Here is a 21,839-nt window from a genome sequence, read left to right as displayed (position 1 = left end):
GAAAAGTGTGAGAAGTTCCATATGCTGCCATGTACTTCCATATACTGCAGGGCATCGCTGAATCTTCAAATTTCTTCTTACTTAAATTTTATGTGCTGATACCTCTCTTCTTATTACCGCTTGTATGCGCGCTCTACTTATTTCTAACACATATTAGGTCATCAATTGCCTTGAAGCCGTTTATAGCACCCGGCATTATGTTAAATGCCCCTGCCATGCTCCAAAGAGTGGCTCGTCTTTCAGTGAAGACTTTACAGTGTCTAGAATGAGGCACCAGAAAGACACCAAGTGATTGGCAACCTGAGATGAATTTGTGTGAGAGGGCTGCGTTCCTCCCACCTCCCTCCCCGGGGGGTCAGGGATGCAATTGGTAGAGATGCTCGACTTACATCTTCCTCAATTTAAGTGTGGGTGCTTGGCAGGATATTCTTCACAGGGACACCTGATGACTTTGAGACGCTTTCTTGCTCTTGCGCTGAAATACTTTGGAGTTATTCATTTTGAGGCATAAGACTCAGCTCATTTGTTCCAACTTTCCTTTAAAGAGGAGAAGAAAGCACGAAATATAGCTTCCTGTGTCTCCCCTGGATACCAGCTATTGCTTGTAGGAGAAATTAAATAGATTGCATTTTCATTTTTGCAGTCTGAAATGGCTGATGGGACATTCAGAGGTGGTAGTTATTTAAACTAGGCTAAATTGCAAAAAATAGGAGAAAAAAATTTGCAACTTAACAGAAGTTACGGTAGTTCACGTATGATTTTTTAGTGCACCCACTATTGGTTTAACTTACTTTTATTTTTCATTTAAATACACATGATTTACTGTATTAGTAGTATGTGAAAATATAGCTTGTTCGTCCTTAGAAAGGCAAAGTTTCTCTCATCACTCCTATCTGTAGTCTCTGCTTACTTTACGTTTGGACCCTGACATATAAACCTCACATTGTGGTTTGCAGTGTTAATCAAGATACTCCTTTGTGAAGCTGTATTTCTGTAAAGGCCTCTATCACATACTAATTTCACAGCAGAGAATGCTTGTCTGTTATTTAGATCACCATACTTTTCTAGCCCATTTTCCAATGTCAAAGTTTCTAAGTAATCATCTGTTACTTCAAATAATATAAAAATAGCATGTCATTACCATTAAGCACCAACTGCAAGGATTTAATTTTAAACCATTTCTCCTTCCTCTGACTGAAGAAATGCCTCTGTGATAATTTCTAACCTTTCATCAGCATAATTGCTAAATAATTAACAATGGTTAAATGATGAGAACCTGAGAGATTTGAAAATTATTACTGAAGGATGTATTTAGCTGGAGCAATGGCCTATACAAATCTGTTTCAAAATAAAAGCAATGTATATTCACCAGCAGTAGCAGCACAAATTCTTTATATTTGCTAGATGTTCTGATATATGCACTTATGCCTTAGTCACTTACAGCTGCCCCTGGTCCTACATCAAGGCGTAAAGTCCCATCTCACTGCAAAGAACTGCTTGCGTGCTGTGGCTGAGCTCTGCTTCTCCAAGGTTACTTCATAATGCTTTGCATGTCTTCATTTCCACTAATGCAAATTACTTATTCCACAGAATAAGCTGTGGAAAACAATGTAAAGGCTCTATAATCCCTTTCTATTTTTGTAGCAGATATTGAGTACTTCCTTGCTTCTGTTCACCGAGCTGATTAGTATGCTGAGTTTTTTTGCAGTTTCTCCACTCTTCTCAACGAGCTCCACGTGCTCATTTTGGATATGTCTTTTATACACCCTTTAGGAGCTGACAGTCACCAGCCTCTCCATCCTGTCCCACCTCTGTGAGTCATGGGGATTTACTCACTCTCCTTTGTCTCCTAACTTGGGTAAACTTAGAGGCTGCACACAGATCTGCTGGGATCCTGATGACCTGCTAATCTAGGTGCCACCAACACGTGGGCCCTTATATCCTCTCCTGCCCTTTGTTCCAGGCACTCCGATTCATTCTTTCTCACCTCAATCTTAACATTCCTAGTGCAACTCTCTACATAACAAAGGTAGGCACACGGGCAGGAACTCCAGGTATTTATTGGTGGGGGTAGGAGAAAAAATAGGCCGAGGGGCAATGGTTTTAAACTAGAGCAGGGTAGGTTTAGATTAGACATTAGGAAGAAGTTCTTTGAGGGTGGTGAGACACTGGTACAGGTTGCCCAGAGAGGTGGTGGAGGCCTCATCCCTGGAGACATTCGAGGCCAGGCTTGATGAGGCTCTGAGCAACCTGATCTAGTTGGAGATGTCCCTGCTTACTGCAGGGGGGTTGGACTAGATGGCCTTTAGAGGTCCCTTCCAACCCAACACATTCTATGATTCTATGAAAAATGGGAGCATGACATGTACAGCATAAATCTGCCAGAAGCCTGGCTGCTCCTAAAATGAATTATTCCTGCCCCCCCCCTCCATTTTTTCTTTAAAGTTCTGGTGGCTAATTAGTGTATACGGTGCCATGGTGACACTATTAGGACTCCCAAATCATGTGTCTGTCTACAGATCTTCTTCAAGTCCTTCTCAAGTTCATCTTTTTTTTGTCAGTAAGTTTGTCTTCCCAATAGTTTTTTGGTAAAATCATGGAAAGTTCTCTGTGGCTTTGACTCCCTATTTTGAGGGTGTGGATATATCTTATATCTAATCACATACCTGCATCTCCCCATTCTGCAGTATTCTTCTTTTCGGTTGCATCATGTGCCTTTAGTGGTGGATGTGATTTTGCAGCCAGCGAGTGATGCAATTACCCTTTGAATTGCAATTCCCTTTGGTTTCCCCCAACCCTCTCCACAGTCACTTCTCTCCTTCTGTGTGCTTTCATCTACTGCTGTGCCTGTCATAGCCAGTCAAAGTTTATTTAATTTTTTTTTTGGCTGAGGTTTTGGGAGAAATAGTGGCAGAGAGCTTGTTTTGTTTTGTTTTTCTGTTAGAGGTTCCAAGGTAGGTAGTTTGCTGAATTACCAGTAGTGTCTGTACAATCCTAATGACCCTTCACTCCCGTCACTTTATTTATGCCTTTGAGCTGTTTAAATCAGGGGCACCTGGCTGGAAACAAAGGGAAGTGGCTGTCTGAATGTTTTCACAAATAAAAGTAATGTGTCTATTGCTTCAGCTATATCCCCACCACTTCCTCGTAGAGTATTTAGCACAAGGGCGTTCATCAGGCCTTGGCTTTGTTAAACACCTGCTCAGAAAATCTGCCGAGTACCGGAGGCCATGGGAGTACAGCAGCCCATTAACGCCTGCTTTTGCAAATGCTGGTCTAACACTAATACAGCAGTTGTGATCCTCTGTGAGAAAGTGCTCTAAATGCAAATTTTAATCAATGCCATTTCCTCATAAATCAGTCCCTCTAGCTTCCTAATTATCAGCGCCAGGCTCTGAATTGTCATTAGGCTTCTCATATTGAGGTCCAGATTGAGAGCGATATCTTCCTGCGCTGCGCAGGGAAGGATTATCGCTTTGCTGCTCTATCAGGGATCTGAGCCCACAACAGGCAGCTGATTAGCACGCCTTCCTCTCTCCCGTGCCCAGGCTTCCACCGCTGCAGCTTTCCTACTGGAAAGCTACTTATTTTTCATTCTTCTTAAAAAAAATAAATAAATAAAATAAATAAACCTACATGATTCCTCTGCAGTACTGTCATTTATAGCTTTTTTTAAAGAAGTGCCCAAATGAAAGTTGAGCCAACATCAGGCTTATTTTGTTATAAAGTTCATAAATAATGTGACCATAACTGCAGTTTCCTCCTGTGCTAATGTTTTTGCAGCCTCCTCATTTTTCTGAACAACTGAAAACCTCTAGATCAATAAAAATTTTCACTGGAATGGCTTACAGACGTCTAAGCTTTCAAAACGGCTGTGAAATTATTTCCCTTCCCAGTAAAATAGATGTGAAATTTGTTGGCAAGCGTGTGTTCTGCTTTTTTATGTGTAAATAGAATTTTAAAAGGAAGTATGATTCCTGTATTATAATTGTTTGAAAAATAATGGCATGCAGCCTATTTCCATTACCAATAAGCAGAGCTTATTTATTGATTTAATACTGTAAAAGTAATCATATGCTCTTATTAGGTTGTTTAGTTTCCTTATGATTGGATGTAACCTTGTTATACCTAACTACTATATATATAAAATTTATTATTGCTGGTGTTTATTGTTAATAAAATAATAAATGAAAATGAGACTATGATCATATTAAAAATGTACAATCCTTTCACTGCAACGAACAGTAAATATTTTGCACATTAGAAAATTTATGTTTGATTCCTTAAACAGACACTCTTAAAGGGATTTTTGCAAAGCAAAGAGCAAAATCTTTTCTTTTGCATTTAAACCTGAAATTAGAGATGCAGATTGTATTTTTAAAAGATTGTGCCGCGACTCAGCACTGAGGAAACGGTAGTTTATTAATATCTTTTGAAGGCATGCTCTGCCAGGGAAGCCTAAAAATGTAATTGAAAAAAATGCATGGTGGCCAATGATAAAAATAAGGATATTAATGAATATGCAGAATAGAAAAACTTGAAATCTATTCAAGGGTGAAAATTTTGAGGCATAATCTAGATTAAACTCAAATACAATGTTTTATTTACCAACTACAACAACGCAAAGACTTTAGAGTTTTGCTTTGCTGCTGATTAGATGCTGCAAATGTTTAAAACTGAGTATCTGCGTCCTGCTCTGCGAGAGAAGCAATGAAACGCTGTGCATTTTCAGGTATGATCTGGGAAATATTCCCTACGCTCTGGCTCTGGGAGGTGAACTGCCTTTGTTAAGAGCCACCTGGGTCTGGCCTCTAATGTCTGCTTTGCAGAACAGAGACATCCACAGGCAGGTTTGGCAGTTTGACTCGTATTTCATGCAGCTAGAAGCTGATTGTGCTATTCCGAAAGACCTCTGGTCATTAGAAATCTGATTTAAAATCTTTTATATTGCTCATATACTTCCATGGTTTATAGGTGATCTAAAGCCCAGCCCACGCTCCTGCCAGTGGAGCTACAGAACTGTTTGAAATGAATAGGGCTTCTCGTCAGTAGTGGCTACCTATACAGACCTGATTACAAGATTTGCACTCCAGCACAAAAAAAAATATCTAATTCTGCAGATATTTTACTCAAACAAGTAACTTCATATACATGAGTAGTCACCTTGAATTATAAAGACAAGAGCACTAATTATGCTTATGAGGCTTAGCAGGACTGGAACAAGAATTATGAAAAGGCTTTTCTTCCCATTCTATCAAAAATGGTTTAATTTCGTACACTGAGTTGAAAACTAAAACGAATGAAGGAAGAAGTCATACGTAACTGCCTGGGGAATCTCTGCGCAGCTAACAAATTGTGATTGATCTCAAAACATTTCTGTATTACTAAATATCACAGCAAATGTGTATTCTGCTGCTTGCTGCCAGAGTTTGTGACCCACGTTCAAAAACTGGAATACTGAAGGAGCCCTGAATTTCGCTGGTTGCACTTCAGGTGGAAGCTGTTTGAAGAACGGGACAGCAGCCACTTAGAAAACCCTGGCTAGTCCAATTTATTAAACAACAGAAAGATGTTTGGAGAGAGGACTACTGAAGTCAAGGATTGACACTAGGAAAGGCGCACAGGGCTGACCGAGCACTCGGAGGGAAGGGCATGTATGACAACAGGAAGGATTTACTTTTTAACTCGAGGTGGAGTCTGATGAATACTTCCTTTGGTGAAGGTGATGATTGAATCAACTTGGGGGGGGACGGAGAGAAGCTATTTTTGATCTTAGTTTTCTCCAGCCTGGTTCAATGTGTAGCTGCACAGATTAAAATTCACCATGCAAAAGGCAGTGGCGAGAGGGGCAGGTGCAAATGACAGGAGGGCTTATCAAGCTCTGGCCTGAGATGACCAGCCATGGAGGAGAGCCTGCCTGTAGGTGGGAGGATGGAGAGACACGTGCCATCTTCCAGGTGACAGAGGGACGGGTAGACAGGCAGCGTGGACGCAGTGAGAGAATTCTGAGCTAAACCTAAAACATGTTTAGAGCAGGGAAGAAACCAAAACACAGAAATGGATAACAAAGTTTCTACTGTCAGCTGAAGGCAGAGCTGAGAAGGCTCTTTACTACCCTTATGGCACAACACTGAAGCGATAAACTCCAGGCACTAAACAGGCCAGCAAGTTTAGAGTTCAGAAAAGGACTTCACCTGAGGCAGTGAGGACATTGAGGAAGGTATAGGGGAAGAGCTGGCACTAGCACTGCTGACAAGAACCAACGGGCATAAGGACATGTTTCTGTGAAGGGCTAATAGATGGCCCAGACGGTACAAAAGCCAATGAAAACAGATGGGGCCTGTTTATGCTAAGGAAGCTTTAAAAGCATCCTCCTTCTGACTGCACGTGCTTAGTGTGCTCATGAATTTTAAGCAGGAAGGTTCATTAGGACAATTTGCTGCAATGTCAAGATATGGAAAACTCACATGTTTCTTGCCAGTCGTGAGAATTCTAACTTTCTATAGTTTGGTTTGGGGTTTTTTTGCTATTTTATTCCAGATTCTTATCACACAGGCTTTCATAAATACAGGGTAGCAAATTATAAGCACAATATTTGCTTTCAGGAATAAAATGCTAACAGTAGTCTGGTTCCAGTTGCTGGTTATTACTAGAGGACATAGCCCCAGTCAGTTATGAAAAAGGGTTTCAGAGAAGAATGAATGAAAACCAATTGTTTCATAAAATCATGTGAAACTAGCACAGTCCTTGCACAATGCTTATGCAAAACAATCTCACAGCTCTACATTTATTGTATTGGTTCAACTATGTCGACATTCCAAATACACTTCTGATTCAGTTAGACCAAATGGTTCAAAAATCCTGAAACGTGAGCCTGTGTAGAAATAAGCAAGAATAGTCAGTAATAGTATCAAACTCTTAGCAAGCAATACATCCACGAGAGAAACACAGAACTGAAAAGCCCTAGCTCCAGATGGCCATTTCATTAGCTATGAATTCTGCTTCCTCCTCCAGCTCAAAACACAAGGTTGCAAAACCTGAAAAGGAATAGAACTGCCACAGTTTTGCTGAAAGATGGCAAGCATATGATGTTGCAAATAGCTGTTCCTTTTCTGTACAGTCTGAGAGCAAACATCGCAGCTCGAATAGCTCACCGTAAAAGGATCTACAAACCACACAGATCGACTGGATGGATTTGATGGGTAGGTACAGACAGGCTGTCGTGGTAGTTGTGAGTTGGCTGCTATGTACCCTGCACCGAACTGCAGAAGAGTCCACCCAACTCCTGCCTCTCTGAGGCTAAACCAGTTGAATATTAAGAAATAACTAAACTTAAGCTCTTAATGCTGAAAAACTAAGTAGATTTAAACACCTTTATTACCATTACAAGAAAGATACTATTAAAACAATAAGGTACTCATCAATATTTGTTACAGTATAAGAAACCATGTTGTATACAAAATGACTGTTTTTATATTTCTTACCTAAGTAAGTACAGAAACGTTTTCTACCCCTGCCATGCCCTAAAAGTGGAGTTGCACACAAGGACTGGCACTGCCTCTGAGTGTGCTCCCTGAGATTCTTTTCCTTTCACCTGTGTGCATCTGATAAGTTTCCTTATAGTTTACAGTACTGAAAGTTTAATTCTTAGTACATTGGGTTTTCAACCTGCTCACTGGCTCATGGGAAGAATATGAGGAGTTTTAACGATCTTTTCTGTAGAAAGGATCATTTGCTGAAGTAAAATTTGCTATGGGTCTGTAAGGGAAGAGTTTTTGTCTTTTTTTTTTTTTTTACATATAGAACTGTAAATTTTCATGTTTTGTAAAATTTTGTTACATACAGTAACTCAGTGTACGATAACATTCTTCAACAATATTTGCTTTTACGAAAATTTTTCAGTATTACCTTATTAAGTAAAAATTGTGTGATTTCCTTCATCTCTGCCCTATTTTTTTTCCCATCTCTCAGTATGAGCTGTTCTGAAATTATGCTCATGTACTAGAAGACAACGTGCCAAGTAGCTAATTTAGTACTCAACAGTTACATCCAAATTTCAGTTCTTGTATAACACCAAATACTGTAACGACGAAAAGCTCAAGAAATCCTTGCCTCAGACTAGAAAATTAACAGCGCTTTGGATTAGACAGTAGTATTCATATCCCATTTAAATAGCACCTTATTCTCAAGGTGGCCTGAATGACTTTAACAACCTATTTGTAATGTGTGTGACCTCTGTGAATAAGATCGGTATTGCAGCCTGATTGCCCATGACTTCTGATGTATGTGTGCAGAAAAGTGATATAGCAAGAGGTTTACAAAATCCTTTTGAACTACACAAAACAACAACAAAACCAGGACCAATGAGTGAGATTTTAAACCACCTCTGTGGATTAGAAACAGGTCCCACAATTAGGTTCTTAGGGCTTTTGGATGTGTTTGAAAATCCTGGCCATTCTGATTTCAGAGATATTTGAAAGTTAAGGATAAACAAATTCATTATATTCGAGACTGCTTTTTCAAAATGCATTAAAGTTTGTACACAACAGTTCTGATAAAGCAATGAGAAATTACCTCCACACATTCAAAAATGTTTTACTTTTTAATTATAATTACAGATGTAATTCATTTCCTTGGTAAAATAGTCGGGGTTTTAGCCGTGAAATTCTGTCTTTCTTGATGAGGATTTCTGACATGCAGGGTGAGCACTGAATACTGAGTAACTGAACACTGAATAACGCAATCTCTATAAAATAAGCACTCTCCTACACCAAAGGTTACAATTTAAAGCTCCTAAATGCTTAATAAACATAATAAACTATAAAGTCATGAATCTTTAAGGACATCCATAGGCTAGCAGACACAGTGATGAATTTTAACCAGCTCAGCCACTTACTCCTAAAAATGGCTTTTCTCTGAGAGTGAAGAGCTCTGGCTTATTGCCTCTAAAAATAGCATGTATTTTATCCTCTTTCAATTCACTGTTGCTAACAATGATTGTGATTAGTGTTAGTATACACCCTGGAAGCCAGCTGCTCTTGGTAAAGTTAGAAATCCAGGCTATATGAAGAGGAACCTATACAAAGAATGTATTTAAAATCCACAACTGACCACTTCTTGTTAACATAGAAAGATTTGCTATTGAGATGCTACAGAAAAAAAAAGTTATTGGGAAACTCCTTTCATAGAATCATAGAATGTGTTGGGTTGGAAGGGACCTCTAAAGGCCATCTAGTCCAACCCCCCTGCAGTAAGCAGGGACATCTTCAACTAGATAAGGCTGCTCAGAGCCTCATCAAGCCTGGCCTCGAATGTCTCCAGGGATGGGGCCTCCACCACCTCTCTGGGCAACCTGTGCCAGTGTCTCACCACCCTCATTGTAAAGAACGTCTTCCTAATGTCTAATCTAAACCTACCCTGCTCTAGTTTAAAACCATTGCCCCTCGGCTTATCGCTACAATTTATCGGTTTCAATTTATTCTTTCTCCAAGTGATTCCCATTCTGACCCCCCGAAAAAAACTACAGAAGTTTTTCTCAAGAACATGCTCGTTAACACCTCCTGGTTAGAACTGTGCTAGAATCTAGAATCGCCAAAGATAGGGAATGCATACAAAAACTGTAATGCTGCCTTTGTTTTCCCCTTTTCTAAGACTGCACAAAGTAACAGCTACAGTACAGGACACCTATTTCTTGATCTCTGACATACATTATCATCTAACCTCCTTTACGCTGCTAAAATTTTGTTATACCTGCCAATAGTTCATTTTGGAGCTGGAAATTGAATGTAAATCTAATGCAAGGAAAAATAATGGTGACATCGAATGTAGGTTCTTCTACGGGCTACTGTTAATTAAAGAGCGAGCAAGTTGCAGGGAGACAGTGAGTCTCATTAGAATAAGCTCTGTTCTTTCTTTTTTTGGTGCAAGCAGAAGAAAGCAGCATGGAGCTGCCCATATGGCTCCAGCAGAACATTAGGTGCTTTGTATGGGAGTTGTTCAAAATGCCACTGACCACCAGCACTCTCTCTGTTACTTGTATAGTTAGCATTTCAGAGTCATGCGTTCTCAGAGCTGTTGTACCTCATGGGATAACTAGTATGGTCAGCACAGTTGTTCCTTTTCTTCAGCAAGCACCACAGCAGTAATGCCTGACCAGATTGAGCCACCCAGTGACACAGTGTGCTGTAGACACCCCACCAAACCTGCTCAGTGGTATGGCACAAGCACCTAACGTGACAGGTGAGGTTGTTTTCATCTCCTTCCCTTGCAGCCACAAACATGACCTGAGACATTGCCCATCTCCATTTTGCTGTCACGTACCTTCTGACTGAAGCTACAGAGATAGGATCAAGATCCATACCCTTGTTATTGCACAGGAGACCCAAGCCAGACCTGCTGGACTGATTTCCTGTGTAGAAAGGAAGGCATCCCGCCTGTATTACACAGGCTCGGAGTCTACTGCCAGCCAGAAACCATTTCTTCTTCACAAGATGAAATAAATTTGTGAGGAAATCATGAGGAAAACCTGGGCAGAAAGATACTGACCACAGATAGCTTTGCTTCCCATTAAACAATTCTCAGGTTGCTACCCAGGCAATGCAGCTTTTAGGCTTCTATTTTATATTTTTTTTTTACAATAAAGCCTTATTTCCTCAGCAGGAAGGAAAGGACAAGTCATGAAGATTGTATTTTATAGAAAATAAAAAGTAATTAAACAAGGTAATAAAAGTCACCACAGAGCTTGCTGCAGGACATACAGTCCAACAGCCTCTAGTATTTGGAAGGACATGATGAGATCAGAGTATGCTTTATTGTTTCTATGTGAGCACTAAGAAGCATATTGGAAAAAAAGACACTCCCCTCCCACCCTCCCCCCCCAGTTTTTTCGGAGTCTTGCAAAGATTCATACTGCTGTCTCATTACAGACATGTCACTCATGCAAAGACCTTTACAAAACAAAGGCTTTCTCTTTCTTTTTTTTAATAATTTAACCGAAGATCTTCAAAATTATTGACAACATGAGATAGGTATTTAAAAGATTGTTTTATACACCCTTTGATAAGTATGAATATAATGAAACATAAATCCTTCAGAACCTGCTAGGCGCTGCCTCTGCAGAGTGCCGGGCTTTCTGCTTGTGCTAATCAGTAAATGCAGTCTCACGGGTTTGGGCTACTTGGGACTCGAGTTTCAAATTCTATTAAGAGCACAATGTAAGGCTTTGTTGCTGATTGTTGCAGAAGAAACAATCTCTCCTCAGTTCAGGATTAAAAACTAGTATTTGTGTTTATAAGGACATTTCAGGTTTTTATGCTAATAGCAGGTGAATGTGGCCACCTTCAGAAGCCAGTGAATGGTAGCTCACACACGGAGTACTGGAGCGGATCTTTTGTTTGTTTCTGTGATGTTTTGAATGTGCACTGAATGCTTATATTTTTCTGTCACTTCCACTTCCCAAACCTCCTAATACTGTTTATCAACATAGAAGGGACTTTTCCCACTGTTTTGCCAACATGAATCTGGCTGTATGACAAATACATAAGGCTTTAAAGTAGTAGATGTCTCTGCTGCTTACCCGTGAATACGATGATACCATCTTGTTATGAACATACAAAACATTCTCCAGTTTTTATTTATAATTCATCACTGCCAGACTACACTAACCCTACGGCACATAGTTATTTGTTTATTTGCTGTATATACAATTCATGAATCGCGATGGTCTGCAAGTTATGTCTGTAGCCACTTATGCTGGGTAGTGCTAGTTTACGATAATTTAACTACTCACGCTCTTTTTTTTTGTGTTACAGGTGAAAACAATTGTTCCTCCATTGCATGGAGATGTGGAAGCAAGTAAGAAGCAAAGAAGTAAATGTCTCCAGGTGAGGGACTTCCAGCCTGCCTGCCGCAAGGCTGTGCCCGGCAGTGACTCCCTGAGCCTGGTGGCAAGCGAAGTAAGAGCAAAGGTGCCAAGTGGACCCACGGGGTGCTGCACAGGATGGCCACTGTCACTCCTGGTGGCACCTGGGACCAGTGTCATGGTGATGAGCTAGTGTCCACTAGAAGCATGGCAGGGGGTTGGTTTGTTTTTCTTTGAAGGCTGATTTTTCTGGAAGTGCAGCAACTGAAGCTGGAAGCAGCAACTCCATTGTGAGGGCTCTGCTCTGCCTCTAACAAAGGCTCTGTTGTGCTGGCATGCAGCACAGCGCCCAAAGCTCAGGATGTTTTCAGCCTATTTACTTTTATTTGTATTTGAGTAAATCTGTCATGGCTGCTGGAGAAAAATGGCCTATATTAAGGGCCATTTAAATCAAATGGATCCTTGATACAAAAATGTACTGTGATTTCTTTTTACTGGTAGTTCACAAAGGCAATTAACTACAACTCCAAACTGCTGGTATGACGTTAAACAGAATTAATCATCTCAGATTCTGTCCTGGCAAACACTCAGCAGAGTATACACAGAAAAGAAAAGTCAGAAAACCTGTTACAATGTCGTGATGCTTAAACTAGCACAGCTCCAGACAGAATATAAATGGGAATGAATTTTGGGTTGCTCTGTCTTAAAGCATTGGAAGCCCCTGCAAGAGTTCTGCCCTTCCTCTCTGCAGGAGGAGAAGCCTCCTTCAGTCATTGAGAAGAGATTCCAGCTGTGACCAGGAAAATGGATAAGAAGTTAGGCCTGTGTCCTTTTGGCCAAAATTCCGTTCCATCCCTCTCCCTCTCCCTCTCCCTCTCCCTCTCCCTCTCCTCTCCTCTCCTCTCCTCTCCCTATAAGAATGTTTATTAGTATTCATTAGTTCATGCCTACTGGAAAGTTTGAGATCCACCAGCCAAACCAAAGTGCACAACCTTGTCATAAATAGAGGTACTTTCATTTATTGTATAGGCTGCGTGACAGGAATGGTACACGGAATGTAACGTCTGCACTGCAGAGGCTCTTAGAAGTGTGAAATGACAAAGAAAAACTCAGTATGGCCGTCAGCTGTATCTTTCCCTTTGTTGATTTCAGTTTTGCTCCTTTTAAAGATGAAAGTCAGTGACTTCCACCGGGTTTTCACTTAAGCTGGACATCAGTGCTGGGCATCACATCACTTATCCTGTGTTCTGAAATACTATTTTTCCTACAGTCAGAGATTACAAGGATTCAGGCTGTGGGATTTTAAGTAAATGTTGATGAATAGTGTAAGCTTCTTTCTATTGTGTTACCTTCTGACCACAGGAATGCAATAAATAAGCATAAATGTAGAACAGTGACGTTGACGTTGTATCTGGCACGTTCTTAAACCGTTAGTGCATACAAATATTTAAAAAAATTTCCTCCTTATTTAATAAACTAAAAACTAATGTATATGGTTTTCTACAGCAATTATTTTCTGTGGGAAGCTGATAAAGATTATCTCTGTTTATCTCTAAAGGTTGTTAGGGAAGTTTTTTGCTCTTCCTCTTGTTTTGCTGTTGCTGTGTTAAGTGTTCTTTCAGGAAAGACCTGACAGAGAAGGTATGTTCTCGAGGCCGACAGGCCTCCTCTGAAAATTTTAATGATAATTCTTTATCTTTAGCTCTTGCATGTCCAATGAGTGGTGCTGCTGAGAGAGGGTCAGCTTTCTGAGTCAGCAGAGGCAGAGGGTGAGGTCAGTTCCACAGGCGTGCCCCGATGGTGCTCTGAGGGCAATTCCTACAGCTCATGCTGACTGGCAGCTACCGGGAAGGGAAGCGAGCGGTGGCGGTTTTACAAACTGGATTTTAAGGGGAGAAACCAAGCCCACACAAGACAATTCTCCAATATGGAATAAGATATAGTAAATAATATACAGTTGCTCTGCAAATGACAAGAGCAAGATTACTGCTAAGATAGAGCTTGCAGAAGCCAATTTGCTTTTTAAGAGCCATTATGTAGCCTAAAAATGACATGTTCACCAAGAGATTTAAGACTGACAGCAACTTGACCTAGGCCAGTTAGACTGAAAGCAAGACAAGTGTCCTGGCTGGCTTTCTCCATAGCATTTCTTTCCACATTTTTCCTTGTATTATTTCAGCCTTGGCGTGACGGAGTTTCAGCATGTTTGTCCAGGCACCTGCACAGATGACAGGTTATTAGCTGCAACCGGGGGGAAATAAAGCGCAGGTCGCTTGTGCGACTACTGCAACACCGATAGCAAAGAGCCGCAGGTGGAAGCCGACATCAGCCTGAGGCGCCATCAACGACCAGTTCTCACCTGCCATCAATTTGACTTCCACTCAACACCCGCTCACGCACATGTATCTCTCTCCAAACAGCAAAGCGCGACTACTGCTAGCACTAAAAACCCGGTAGTCGCTCAGACTGTCCCACGCCGGGTTATTCCTAACGGCCCCTCGGCTCCTGACAGGAGGCCGGGGCGGCGGGAAGGGGCTCTGGCGGGGCCGCGGCCTGCGGGGCGCTGCGCTCGGCACCCCCTAGCGGGGCGGCGGCGGCGGCCCATTGTCTCCCGGCGGGGTGGGGCTCCGCCTTGCCATCGCTCAGCCGGGCCGGGCTCCCGCGCAGCTGCCGCGGCGGCTCCGCGGAGGGGGGCGGGCTGTACCGGGGGATCCGCGCCCCGCAGGCGGAGGAAGGGGCCGAGGCGAGGGCAGCGGAGCGGGGGCGGGCCTGGCAGCGCCTGGTGCTCGCCGTCTCCTTGCCGACGGGGGAGGGGTCGGAGCCCGTCCCCGGGGGCTGCTGGCGGGCCAGCGAGGCGGTGCGAGGCGGCTGAGGGCGGCCGCCGCAGCCTGGCCGGAGCGGGCGGGTCCAGGCTCCGCCCCGCGCCCGCCCGCCCTGCCGCCGGCGTCCCTCACAGCCCGGGCACCCGGAGCGCCGGAGCCGGGTGAGTAGCCGCGTCCGGAGGGGCTCCTCTCTCGCCTCAGCCCTGCTGAGGGGGCGGCCCGGCGGGCCCGGGCGCAGCGCAAGGCCCCGCGGCCTGCCCGCGCTTTGTTCCCTGGGTGGCGGGGTTGGACCTGCGGGGCGCCCCGCTCCGTCGGTCGGCGGCTGGCTCCCGGCCCTCCCGGGGGGCGGCGGTGGTCCGGGCAGCGGCAGGGCAGCGTGGCCTCCCCGGCCGGCGCCGCCTCCCCGCGGCAGGCAGGCGGGCTAACGGGGTACCTGGCGGCTGCCTGCGAATCTCGTCTCCCCCGCTTTTCACTGTCCCTTTGTGGGTGCTGCCGGCTGTCCCCGGGCCGGGGGCACGGCAGGTCGGTACGGCCCAGGGGGAACCCGCGCAACAGGTTTGGGTGTTGTTCGTGCCGCCCCGCTACATACGTGGCCGCGGTGGCCGGGGCGGGGGGGGCTCCCGAGTGGCCGCCGCCGCCGGCGGGGCCTGCCTTTGTGCGGGCGGCGGGAGGGCGGCGGCCCCCTCTCGCCGGTGTCCCGGCAGGCTCGGGAAGGAAGGCAGGAGAGGGCTTCGGGCAAGGGAGAGTTCCCCGGAGGGGCAGCCGAGGGCGGGAGGCGGCTCCCCGCCTCGCCGATCCACTCGGCTTCTCGCGGGGATTTCCCCGGTGCGCGGCCGCTGGTCAGTGCGGGCGGCGGGCTCGGGGCGACGAGTCACGGCCGTGTCACTGCCTCGGCGTCGGGCGCTCCTGGGCTTCTGGAAGCGCTGCCTGATCGGGAAGCTGATTCACTGCTGAAGCAGTGGTTGCTCAGAGCCATGGTTGCTGTTTCTTTGATTTTTGACAGGTCCATTGTCTAGCAATTTTGCCTTTCCCCCGCTAAATATGGTATCCCTTGCTGCCCCCTAACAGAGCTTTTTAGCCAGGCAGCTCTAGGAAGGAGATGCTCTAAAGCACCCTTTTTTCTTAAAGAATTTGAACGAGTGTACGGAAGCAAGAGTGGAGACAATTAGTGGAGAATGGTTCTTTGTTTTTTGAGTTTTTGTAATTTTTTAATGAGCAAAATCGGTAAGGTTTTCATGGATGGGTATTAGTAGATGCTTTTGTCAGTTGTTCTTTCATCTTTCTTCACCCCAAAGGAAATACTGGTCTTCTGCATTTTTAGTATTGCAGTGTCTGCATTGTCCTAACAATTGGATGTTGACTTAATTCACACATTAAAATCCACTGTGATGAGGAAGTAGTGGGTTTTTTCCTCCCCCTTTCCCCATTCTGTGACACTGTCTGCAAAGATTCAGTATATAGTAAATAATGGATAGTGTTATTACATTATAGGAACAGTGATGGTGATGAACTTCCGTGCTAATAAGGGTTCTCATTTTTCTGAGTGTGAGTTTTTATAGTCCTAGTCCTGTTGTCTGTACAAAGCAGAAACTTAAGGAGGAGAAAAGGGGAATGGTGGACCACAGAGTAGAACTGAAGCTTGGCCAGAGAGGCCTACTGCTTGCTGGTAAGATGCTGAACATGATTTGCTCTGTCAGGGGAGTGGGGGGGAAACCCACCCCAGACCTCCTCACCAAAACTCCAAAACTAGGAGTAATTACAGTGTTCTTTAGTGATGAATTTTAGGATTTTGCACAGTTCTTTACATTGTAGTTTACTATTTGAAAAATCCTGTAAAATCACCTCAGCTAACTGTTTTTCCTAAAGTAGCATGCTCATAGATGATATTGTATTTGCAGTTTAGATGATCTGTAACATCAGTCTTCCTAGAAGCAAAAGTTAAGAGAAGAAAATATATGCATTTTTAAATTTCTTACAAGAAACAATGCTGTGATATCTCCTGGAGGTGTAGGCTATAATTCTAAATTGGCTGTGGAATCACACTTTTCAGTAAAGTTTACATAAACAGGGGAAGTGTACATAGTTTTGTTATTTTCCAGCAGCAGAATAAAGGAGTCAGGTAAAGTTCAGCTCAGTTTCAGTTGGCTGCTGCTTGGGAATGGTAGTAGGAGGGGAACTGGAGGTACTTCTGGAAGAGACTAGATACACACATAATGGTGAACTTCAATACAATGCTACGTAACTGTCAAGAGTCCTTAAGACTAGAGTATGAAGAGGAACATCTTTATTTCCCAGTGACTATGAGTGGCTGGGGAAATATAGAACACCTTCAATAGGTAGCTTCTGATAAAGTACGCAAAGCCTACCCTAAGGTCTTGTAGGGGTAAGAAATGATGTTGCAGGATTTCCACCACGTCTCTGTTCAAGCTATCTTGAGCACTTAATATTCATAGTCTTGCTCCTGATCTACGTGTGTGTTTTCTTGCCTTCCCTCCATGCTTTTTAAGGCTGCTAGGGTATTTGACTAGAAAACTTCCAGTAATGCATTTTTTTTTTAAATTTAGAACTTCTTGTGAGAGAGATTACAGTAATGACTGCTGCATCTGAGTAACTGGAAAACCTATGAAATGTGTTTAGCATTTTGGCTTTGCCTGCAACACAGTGTATACTACTTGAGTTTTTGGATTTTGTTGGTGGGTGGAATTTATTCAGTTGCGAGGCTTCATGCTCAAGTCTTAAAGCATTTCCTGAGGTTGTACGTTTGATGCTTATCTCTTAATTCTGCATCTTCTAATACAAATAAGGACAACTCACATTTTTTAATTCAAGTTATAATTTGCCTTTTTAAATTTTATAGCAGCGATTAACTTAGTTTGTAAGAATACCTTCTTCCCCTTTTCACAAAAAACCACTAACATCGTTCTAGTTTTGATTTTGCCTAAAACTCTGTGTAGATTACCTCTGACTGAAAGCATACTACAAGGATTCTGGTTCCTGTTACTTTCCCACTGCTTCCGGTGCTGCCTCAGGAGTATTGCCTGCTAATTATAAACAATGTTGATGTCTACCATATGTTTTGGTAGAAAATACGGGATTCCTGCTGTCCCACTCAACTTGAATGCCTAGCTTACAAGTATTTGTGAAAGTATAATAGAAATGTTGACTCCCCTACCATGTAGCTTTGTAATAAACCCGTGTTTTCAGCCTCCAAGGAAATGAAGTTTTAGATTGAGGATTAACATCTAAAAATATGGTCAAATATTTTTTCATTTAAATTTGCAGAATCCGGGATCTAGAGCTCAAACTTGTATCCGTAACAGAGCGTTGTGTTCCAGTGCCAATGGTAAGATCAATGTCTTCTAAAATAAGATCTTTAAAATTTTCATGCAATATATTTGTTTCTTATGAAGCTTTGACACTGAAGAATACACTGTATAGAACAATATCTTTGCAATTGTTTCTGCACAAACTTATTTAGGCTGTAACTCATGCCTTCTTTAATTTTAGTTTGTTTTTGTCTTGAGATTTTGTAAAAGTGCTTTTACAAACAGCTTTTGATACTGAAGCTGTGTTACATAGTTTGACTTAGATACTATGAAATTGTGTGGCTTGTGTTACAGTGTCTTATGGTGTTGGTGTCTCACACAGTAGTTTTTGTAAATGGCTTAGAGGGTTTATAGGCATAAGACTGGAGATATGTGAATTCTAATTTAAAGATGGAGCTGTGGTTGTGGGTGAGAGTAAGGGGCGAAGTTTTAAAAGCATTGAGGTAGATTGTTGCTGCTCTGATGGGGTTGATAAGCTTGTGCACAGAAGAGAAACAAGGGACTCAAGCACCTTGACTGAACAAATAGAAAAACGCACTGGCAAAGTTTTTACTCTTTAGACTAAATGAGTAAGAGATTTTGAAGTGAGGATATCCTTATGGCAGACTCTAAACTCAACAAGGAAGCAAGTGAAAATCAATATGGAGTGTTGTTTTCCTGTTTCTAGGTGAGAAGATGAGCTGCTGCATTTTGGACAAGCTGGAGTTTGGAACGCTGGGACATAAAGAACCCATTAAGGAGGAAATTACAATAGTTAAGAGGAGATGAAGGTATGACTTAGGGCTTCACAGAATCAATGATTACAGGGAGATAGAGGTATTAGGCATGTGAGAATTAGGAGCCAAGCTAAACTCCTGTGGTGTTGACAGAGTTGAATTTGAGATATGTTCTTAGAGAGATATGAAGGATAAATGTTGACCAGACCAATTAAGACTGGAAAAAAGTGTTGGAAGAATAAGATAAATGGATTTGATGTTAATTTGATGTTTTGGTCAATAAATGATATGTATGGCTGAACTTGAGAAAATAAACAGCTCTTCTTGAGGGAAAGAGTCAGTACACATAATAGGTAGATGAAAATTGCCATGGCTTATCTACTTTTAGGTGTTGGTAAAAGCGATGTTTTCTTTCTAATCAGTATACCCTCAATGCGGGTTGTCTGTTTTCTCTCTGCTAGCATAGTGTTTGCTAATTCTGTCATGTTACATTCTAACTTGGCCCTAGAAAATAGTATCAGTGGAAAATGTATGTGTTGCATCCATGCAAGATGCTCCAGATGGCAGTTTAGCTTGATTTTGTATTCTCTGAAGTGTGTGACCACTTATTGATTTATGATAGTGGAATGCTACATGTTTTGTTTTGAGGGGATGTGAGAGAGGGAGAGGTGCTGTGGTTACTGCAGGTGGTTGCTGTGGCCAATTTAATTTGTGGTTTGCAGCTGAAATATTCAGAATTTTTAGCATGAGTACAAAAACTGAAGACATCTGTGCAAGTTAAAGAAAGATTTATTTCTCTTTCACACAGTAATTCAAGAGCAGCATAGATAATTATTTTTATTTTGTAAAGCAATGAATTTATGTAATTCTGAAATATTTTGAAACTTAAAAATGTGAACGAACAGGATGTTTATGTACCAGGTCTAGCATATTTCATTCTCTTCTAACTTCATGTCTGGTTAAGATTAGCAAAGTTCTGAAATTACTTATTTATTCATAGAATCATAGAATTGTTGAGGTTGGAAGGGACCTTTAAGATCATCGAGTCCAACCTTTAGCCTACCCTGACAAGAGCCACTTCTAAACCATGTCCCTAAGTGCCCCATCTACCCTTTTTTTAAACACCTCCAGGGATGGTGAATCCACCACCTCCCTGGGCAGCCTATTCCAATGTTTAATAACCCTTTCAGTGAAAAAATGTTTCCTAATATCTAATCTAAACCTCCCCTGACGTAACTTGAACCCGTTTCCCCTCATCCTATCACTTGTCACCAGGGAGAAGAGGTCAGCCCCCATCTCTCTACAGCCTCCTTTCAGGTAGTTGTAGAGGGTGATGAGGTCTCCCCTCAGCCTCCTCTTCTCCATGCTGAACAACCCCAGCTCCCTCAGTCGTTCTTCATAAGGTTTGTCCTCCAGACCCCTCACCAGCTTTGTAGCCCTTCTCTGGACACGCTCCAACACCTCAATGTCCCTCTTGTAGCGAGGGGCCCAAAACTGAACGCAGTACTCGAGGTGGGGCCTCACCAGTGCCGAGTACAGGGGGATGATCACTTCCCTAGTCTGGCTCACCACACTATTCCTGATACAGGCTAGGATGCTGTTGGCCTTCTTGGCCACCTGGGCACACTGCTGGCTCATATTCAGCCAGCTGTCGACCAACACCCCCAGGTCCTTTTCTGCCAGGCTGCTTTCGAGCCACTCTGCCCCAATCCTGTAGCGCTGCATGGGGTTGTTGTATCCCAAGTGCAGGACCCGGCACTTGGCCTTGTTGAACCTCATACCGTTGACCTCAGCCCATCGGTCCAGCCTGTCCAGATCCCTCTGCAGAGCCAACCTACCCTCAAGCAGATCAACACGCCCGCCCAGTGTAGTGTCCTTTGCGAACTTACTGAGGGTGCATTCGATCCCTTCATCCAGATCATTGATAAAGATATTAAAGAGAACCGGCCCCAGCACCGAGCCCTGGGGGACACCACTTGTGACCGGACACCAACTGGATTTAACTCCATTTACCACCACTCTCTGGGCACGGCCATCCAGCCAGTTTTTTACCCAGCGAAGAGTACACCTGTCCAGGCCATGAGCAGCCAGTTTCTCCAGGAGAATGCTGTGGGAAACAGTGTCAAAAGCTTTGCAAAAATCCAAGTAGATAACATCCACAGCTTTTCCCTCATCCACTAAGTGGGTCACCGTATCATAGAAGGATATTAGGTTTGATAGACATGACCTGCCCTTCACAAACCCATGCTGACTGGGCCTGATCACCCTGTTCTCCTGCATGTGCCGTGTAGTGGCACTGAGGAGGATCTGTTCCATGACCTTCCCAGGCACCGAGGTCAGACTGACTGGCCTGTAGTTCCCCGGATCCTCCTTCTGGCCCTTCTTGTGGATGGGTGTCACATTTGCTAACCTCCAGTCAGCTGGGACCTTCCCGGTTGTCCAGGACTGCTCATAAATGATGCAAAGTGGCCTGGCGAGCACTTTCGCCAGCTCTTTCAATACCCTTGGGTGGATCCCATCCGGCCCCATAGATTTGTGCACCTCCAGGTGCTGAAGCAGGTCCCTCACCATTTCCCTTTGGATTACGGGGGCTTCATTCTGCTCCCCATCCCTGTCTTCTAGCTCAGGGGTCTGGGTGCTCAGGGAACAACTGGTCCTACTGCTGAAGACTGAGGCAAAGACTGCATTAAGTACCTCAGCCTTTTCCTCATCCTTGGTCACTATGTTGCCGGCCCTATCTACTAGAGGACAGAGATAATCCTTAGTCCTCTTCTTATTGCTAATATATTTATAGAAACTCTTCCTTGTGATTGGATTTTTATTGTTGTCCTCATTGCATCTACCTTGTGTGTTATGCAGTAAGAGGGGAGGAGGAAGTCACTACCATAACTTATTTTTTATTAAAAAACACAGAGGTAATTGTTCAGGATGTTTCAAGGCCAATCTTGCTCTTGAGCTGTAACTTTTTTGGTCAGGTATCAAACACAAAGTTTTAGGAACTTGTAATCAGTCATCTTATTAGCTTCTCATCTGTTTTCTTCTTGTTTTGGGTCAATGTTCTACACGTAAGAAGGATGACTGATTTTTGTGTCTGCTATGCTTATGTCTACACACC

General features: G+C 43.2%; 1 protein-coding gene across 6 annotated transcripts in view; it reads left to right on the top strand.

Annotated features, from left to right (window-relative positions):
• Nucleotides 1-14,609: 14,609 nt before the first annotated feature.
• The window catches only part of SESTD1 (SEC14 and spectrin domain containing 1), a 58,787-nt gene continuing 51,557 nt past the window's right edge, over nucleotides 14,610-21,839 (top strand). The window contains exons 1-3 of one of the 6 annotated variants that reach the window (XM_054209230.1): nucleotides 14,610-14,843; nucleotides 17,965-18,025; nucleotides 18,676-18,778. The gene's annotated coding sequence lies outside the window, so the exon portion shown is untranslated. Of the gene's footprint in view, nucleotides 14,844-14,906; nucleotides 15,205-15,454; nucleotides 16,349-17,964; nucleotides 18,026-18,675; nucleotides 18,779-21,839 lie in introns of those variants that run through there. The other 5 variants (XM_054209224.1, XM_054209226.1, XM_054209225.1 and 2 more) reach the window with 5 other exon arrangements.

Source organism: Rissa tridactyla, chromosome 7, assembly GCF_028500815.1.
Source record: "Rissa tridactyla isolate bRisTri1 chromosome 7, bRisTri1.patW.cur.20221130, whole genome shotgun sequence".
Taxonomy (NCBI): Eukaryota; Metazoa; Chordata; class Aves; order Charadriiformes; family Laridae; genus Rissa; species Rissa tridactyla.
Note: the sequence above shows the minus strand (reverse complement) of the source record. Positions and strands in the feature narration are given on the sequence as shown.